Raw genomic sequence first — 6823 nt, forward strand, 5'->3', positions numbered from 1 at the left:
TCTTTCTGTTTCTCTCCAATCCTTTTTATGACTCAAGATCTCTTTCATGAACTTGGCATAAGAAGGTATTTGCTTAAGTGCCTCTGCAAATGGAATCTTTATTTCAAGAGTCCTGAGGTAATCTGCAAAGCGAGCAAATTGCTTATCCTGCTCCTCTTTCCGGAGTTTTCAGAAAGAACACCAAACTTAAAATTTTTAGAAAACCAAACCAAAATTTTCGAAAACCAAAGGGAAATCAACAAGAAAACACCAAACTTAAAGTTTGGCACACAATTTAATATAGAAATTATTATTTATGAAAAAGGTTTTGAAAAGAATATAAAAGATTCTAACCCAATTACCAAGAACACAGATTAACGCTCTAGCCAAATGAGTTATGAATGTAACGCTTGTTTTGAAGAAGTAAAATTTTTTTTTTTTTGAAGAAATCAACAAGAAAACACCAAACTTAAAGTTTGGCACAGGATTTAATAGAAAAAATTAATTTTGAAAAAGATTTTAAAAAATATGATAGCCAATTACCATGAACATAAACACCACGTTCTAACTAATTGAGCTATAAATTTAAAGTGTTTTAACAAGGGATAAATAATAAAAGACTCTAAACCAAACAAAAGAACCCCCAACAATGGGGTTTAGAGACTCATGCCGTCAGAGAATACAAAGTTTAGATCTGAAATGTCATGAGATACAAAATAAGTCTCTAAAAGTTGTTTAAATACTAAACTAGTAGCCTAGGGTTACAAAATATGAGTGGATTATGATGGATGATGCAGAGATCCACTTCTGGGGCCCACTTGGTGTGTGCTGGGGCTGAGATTTGAGTGAGTCACGTACAGAGGCCATTTGTGGAGTTGAACGCCAGTTTTTGTGCCAGTTTGGGCGTTCAACTCCAGCTTTTGATCCTTTTCTGGCGCTGGACGCCAGAATTGGGCAGAGAACTGGCGTTGAACGCCAGTTTACGTCGTCTTTTCTTGTGCAAAGTATGGACTATTATATATTGCTGGAAAGCCCTGGATGTCTACTTTCCAAAGCAATTGGAAGCATGCCATTTCGAGTTCTGTAGTTCCAGAAAATCCACTTTGAGTGCAGGGAGGTCAGAATCCAACAGCATCAGCTGTCCTTTTTCAGCCTGAATCAGATTTTTGCTCAGCTCCTTCAATTTCAGCCAGAAAAATACCTGAAATTACAGAAAAACACACAACTCATAGTAAAGTCCAGAAATATGAATTCATGCAATTGAAGTGGTCCGGCTTCAATCAAACATTGACTTTAGAAAATTCCATGGGTAATATTCCAGCTGATGAACCTTACCTGAGAATTTCTGGTGCTCCTACTGTGCTAGTCACATGAAAGTAATTGAGTTAGGTGAAGGTTGAATCTCAATGGTGGCTGATAAACCATTATTTTATGATTTATATTGTGTTTAATTGAGTGGTTTTATCAAGTCTTTCACCCACTTATTCATATGATTTGCATGTATTCACAATTCCTTCCTAAAATTGTTCTATGATTGAAAACTTGCTTCCTAAAGATCTTTTAATTGAATATTTTTTATTCTCCTTTATACCATTCGATGCCGTGATCTGTGTGTTAAGTGTTTCAGGCTTCATAGGGCAGGAATGGCTTAGAGAATGGAGAGGAAGCTTGCAAAGATGGAAGGAACACAAAAAATTGAGGAGATGACCAGCGAGAAGTGACGCGGATGCATGGCTCACGCGACCGCGCGAAATAGAGAAAATCGCAGTGACGCGCTCGCGTGCCTGACGCGAACGCGCGGATTGGAAGCTGCATGAGTGACGCGAATGCGTGGACGACGCGAATGCGTGGACGACGCGCACGCGTGGCACGGAAAACGCTGAGTGACACGAACGCGTGGACGACGTAGTCGCGTGGCGTGCGCGATCTGCAGAATTTGCAGAATTCGCTGGGGGCGATTTTAGGCCATGATTTGACCCAGTTTTCGGCCCAGAAAAGCAGATTAGAGCCAGGAAACATACAGAGACCAGGGGACGACATTCATTCCGTATAATTTTTAGTTTTAGATCTGACTTTACTCCTCCTCTAGGTTTTCTCTCTACACATTCATAGTTCTTAGGATTTTGTTTTCATTGCTTTTTGGATTAGGATATTGAGAAGTGTTATTACCTCCGCAAGACTTCATCAATTATAGTTTGTTTTCCTTACTTGTCACTTACTCTTTCATATCCTTAATTTGTTCAGAATTACTATTGGATTATTTTTAGAATTTATTAATACAAGAACTATTTTTATTTTTAATTGGTCTTTTTGATTATTATTTATCATGTCTTCCTTTACTTCTCTTTCTTATTTTGTGAAGTTTACAATCATAATGAGCGAGTAGTTCTCTAACTTGATTGGGAATTGATTGAGAGGAGAACCCTGAGTTGGAATGCTCAAGAGTAAAATTGTAATTAGGTTTATTGTTGGATAGCTCTCTAGTCACTGACACTAATCCTTCCCAAGGGAGAGGATTAGAACTTGTGAATAGAAGCAGACTTCCAACTTGCTTGACTTTCCTCTACCTAGTAAAGGGTAACTAAGCAGAACAACCTTCAATTATCAATTAATCTTGGGAGGACTCCAACAAGGATAGAACTTCCGATTAATCTACTCCCGGTCAAGATTTTTCTTTAAATTACATAAATTCTCTGATTTAATTTCCTGTTTATCAAACTCAAAACCATTTTGGAAAACATCTGATTAATAAAATAGTACATCTTTCTGCAACTCGTTGGGAGACGACCTGGGATTCATACTCCCAGTATTTTAATTCTAATTTTGTGACAACCCTTCTAAATTGATAAGCGAATTTTTGTTGGTTAAGAACTGTACTTGCAACGTATCTCTTATATTAATTTCTTAATCCGCCAATTTCTGCCACGTCAGTGGCATTTGGAAAATATTTTGAATTGAGTCCTTGTAGTAGAAATTCATAATTTAATGTACCAAGTTATGTAGTAGAAACTCTGTTTTGTGTTGTAAATGGTTTGGTCTAATTTGACCAAGGTCAATTTACGTGTATGAGGCATAATCTTTGCACTATTATCATGAGTGCCAACAGATACCAGAAAAAATAAAGCAAAGAAGCTTTTGCAAAAGGGGTTTTAACATGTTTTGCTTGATACATGTGTCAATGACTAATTCAAATTTTCAAAACTTAATAGTTAATCAAAATTAAAAAAAAAAACTATAAAATTCATATTTTTATTTCTTTCATTAAAATTTACTTTATTGATTAATTATTCGTTAATTTTACGGGGATTACATGCTATCCACCTAATTAAGAATTTTGTCCTCAAAATTCAGATTCAGTTACCTGAAAAGAAGTGTGGGTAGTCATTCCGCATATCTGATTCTAGTTTCCAAGTATGTTCCCCAATTACAGCTCCACTCTCAGCATCTTCTGTTAACGAAAGTCCTCCTTTGCGTAGTCACTTAGCACTGGTATCATATTATCAATTCTAACCGAAGTTACTTGAAGCGTTAGATCCTCTCTCAGTTGCACTGGTTCAGGTTCTAATACGTGATTGGCATCAGAAGTGTACTCTTGAAACTGTGAGACATGAAATACGTAATTGGTACGACTATCAATTTGGGAATTAATACTAAGATGTTTGATGCTCCAGTTTTTGATCAACATAGAGGGTTTTAGCGCACCGTGAAACCCCACTTTCTTTCTGATGTATAGTCTTGTCAATATCTCTGATAAATAGTTTGTTCCGATGAATGGAATGGACTTGGTCAATTGATCCGTGATTACCTAACAGCATTACTTCCTGTCCTAGTCCTTGATAACCCCTTTCATAATCAGTAGCAATCCCTTTTCACTTTCGTTGTGAAACCTTCCATGGTTGCCACATCCTGGATGACTCTTGGTACTCGCTCCTTATCTTCTACCATGTCAGATATTCAGTCACACGTGCCACCAGGTTATTCATCATTTTGGGCAACTCAACCCTATCTTATTATAATTGTGATACACCTTAACAATCCTTGGTTGAATTGAAATCCGCTCTTGATGGCTTCAGACAATGGTTTACATCTCTATTTTCTGCATTAGGCATACTAATCTCTTGTACTTTCGAATCTGTTTCTTCATTCCTCCAGGTTTCATTGTTTGTCTCCCTCGATCTCTCCTTGATTCCCTTTTGTTTACTAGACTTCGACATCCTTGGTAGCTCTCTATCGTCCTGTTACGCTTCCTGTATCTCATCTTTATCACATTTCAAAATTGCAATGGATTTAGTCCGACAGCTCCAGCCACACTCTCAATATCCAACTTAGAGCTTCAACTCACCTAGCATTCCTTCCTCTAGAGTTAACGTCCAAGCATCCCTTAGAAATTTCTTGCTTTAGGTGTCAGCTATTACCTCACGAAGTTACATCAGCACGCATTCTAAGTCAGTCAAGGATGCATCGCAGTAACTCTGAATAGTCCTTTAGGTTCGGGTATCCCAAATACTGGCACTGAGGTTAATCCTTTCTCTCATGGTTTGAAAACTTCCATCGTATTTAGGTGTCCACACACACGGTGCATCATATCGAGTTAACTTAATCGTATGTAATATGTTTGACAAAAATTAAGGCTGGAATTCCCCTTGGTATCGCATTCCTACACGCTTCGTATTTCGTGTTCAAAAGTCTTGCTTTAAGAGACTATTGTCTTGATGGGTATATCTAAGAATCGTATGATAGTCTAACGAATCTTGAATTGATTTCTAAGGAATTATTAAGCTCAAAGACGAACGAACAACACATACGGTGTTTACAGGAAATTAGAGGAAAGTCTTGTATAAGGTCAGACAGAGTTGTACGAAAATAATGAAATGCACAAGAAGAAGAACTAAGGCGCATCTCAAGAAAAGAGTACAAATCAAGAACCCTTGATAGAAAGCACAAAGCGTATAAAGTCAAGAAAATCTCAGCTGATTTTGAAGAATACAGTTTGTGAATGAGAGCAACTCCAGTCACAGCAAGTTCCCAAGATTCAAGGATTACGTAATTATACTAGGACAAGTTCAGGCTTATTCCAAAAGAGACAAGCTTTATGCGAGTAAGGAATAGGATTAGAAGAACGATGAATTCGGTTTTTCAAGAAGAAATTCAAGATAGAGTTTTCAATGTAAGCTATAAAAGAAAGGTTAGATCAAGTCACGGAGATTAGTTGGCGCGCCCTCTCTCTCACGTAGAGCTTCCTGTTGTTGTCTTTCCTTTTCACTTGACATAATCAGTACCTCCCACAGGGAAATACTTGGTCGAATAGGTTTCTTTTCTGCTACTTCCTTCAACTATCACCTAAATTCTATAAATTATCACGGTGTCTTCTATCATGGTGCAATCAAAGTCAATTCGGCTTCTGGCACTAAGTCTGTCGCAAACTCACTTTTTCTCTGAGATAGATATTCTAGTATACCTTCAAAAATTACCCCGAGACTTTCTCACAATAGGAATTTGGCTTCATCTTCACTCACCTCTTAAACAATTTGTAGCTAAAGGTTGAATCCACTCTATTCCTCTTCCTCACAGTTTACCGTCACTGGGTTTTGAACAATAACTCCACGTAGCTCTCAACACTTCTGATCCCTTAGATATAATACAACCCGGTTCCGCTGCATCACTCTGATTCTTATCCTTCAAGAATCCAGCAACCCCTCTAAATTAACCAAATATCAATTTGTCTCAACAACTGGTATTCGGCTAACCATCCACTTGGACTTGACGATTATCAAAACTTATCATGCATCATGAATGGATATTACATACTAATGGTGTGCAAGGTAGTTAAAAATTCAGCGACTAGTTTACCATTACCTCGGGTCTGAGAATCAAACTTGACTGCGTTCTGGATCGTCCTATGTGGACAATCCCGCGATATATTCCCTGGCTTCCCACACTGGTAACATATGCCTAGTCCGGCCTGGCATGATCAGTTTGGATGATACTTTTTGTATCTTGGTGCACAAAATTGTTATTCTCTTACAATTTCGCACACATGGCCAGCAAGTGCACTGGGTCGTCCAAGTAATACCTTACGTGAGTAAGGGTCGATCCCACGGAGATTGTTGGTTTGAAGCAAGCTATGGTTGTCTTGCAAATCTTAGTCAGGATATTAATTGGTGATTATCAATTGACTTGCAAATGAACAATAGAGCATGAATTAAAAGTTACTTGTTATGCAGTAAAAGAGAATATGTTGGAGTTTTGGCGATGCTTTGTCTTCTGAATCTCTGCTTTCCTCTGCCTTCTTGTTCACGCACGCACATTCCTCCTATGGCAAGCTGTATGTTGGTGGATCACCGTCGTCAATGGCTACCATCCATCCTTCCAGTGAAAAGGGTCCAAGTGCGCTGTCACCGCATGGCTAATCATCTGCAAGTTCTCAATTATACCGGAATAGGATTTACTATCCTTTTGCATCTGTCACCACGCCCATCACTCGTGAGTTTGAAGTTTATCACAGCCATTCAATCCCAGAATCCTACTCAGAATACCACAGACAAGGTTTAGACTTTCCGGATTCTCATGAATGCTGCCATCAATCTAGCTTATACCACGTAGATTCTGATTAAGGAATCTAAGAGATATTCATTCAATCTGATGTAGAAAGGAGGTGATTGTCAGACACACGTTCGTGGTTTGAGGAAGGTGATGAATGTCACGGATCATCACCTTCTCCATAATTAGGCGCGAATGGATATCATAGATAGGAACACGCATGTTTGAATGGAAAACAGGAGTACTTGCATTAATTCATCGAGACACAGCAGAGCTCCTCACCCCCAACAATGGAGTTTAGAGA

Source organism: Arachis ipaensis, chromosome B03 (genome assembly GCF_000816755.2).
Source record: "Arachis ipaensis cultivar K30076 chromosome B03, Araip1.1, whole genome shotgun sequence".
Lineage (NCBI taxonomy): Eukaryota > Viridiplantae > Streptophyta > Magnoliopsida > Fabales > Fabaceae > Arachis > Arachis ipaensis.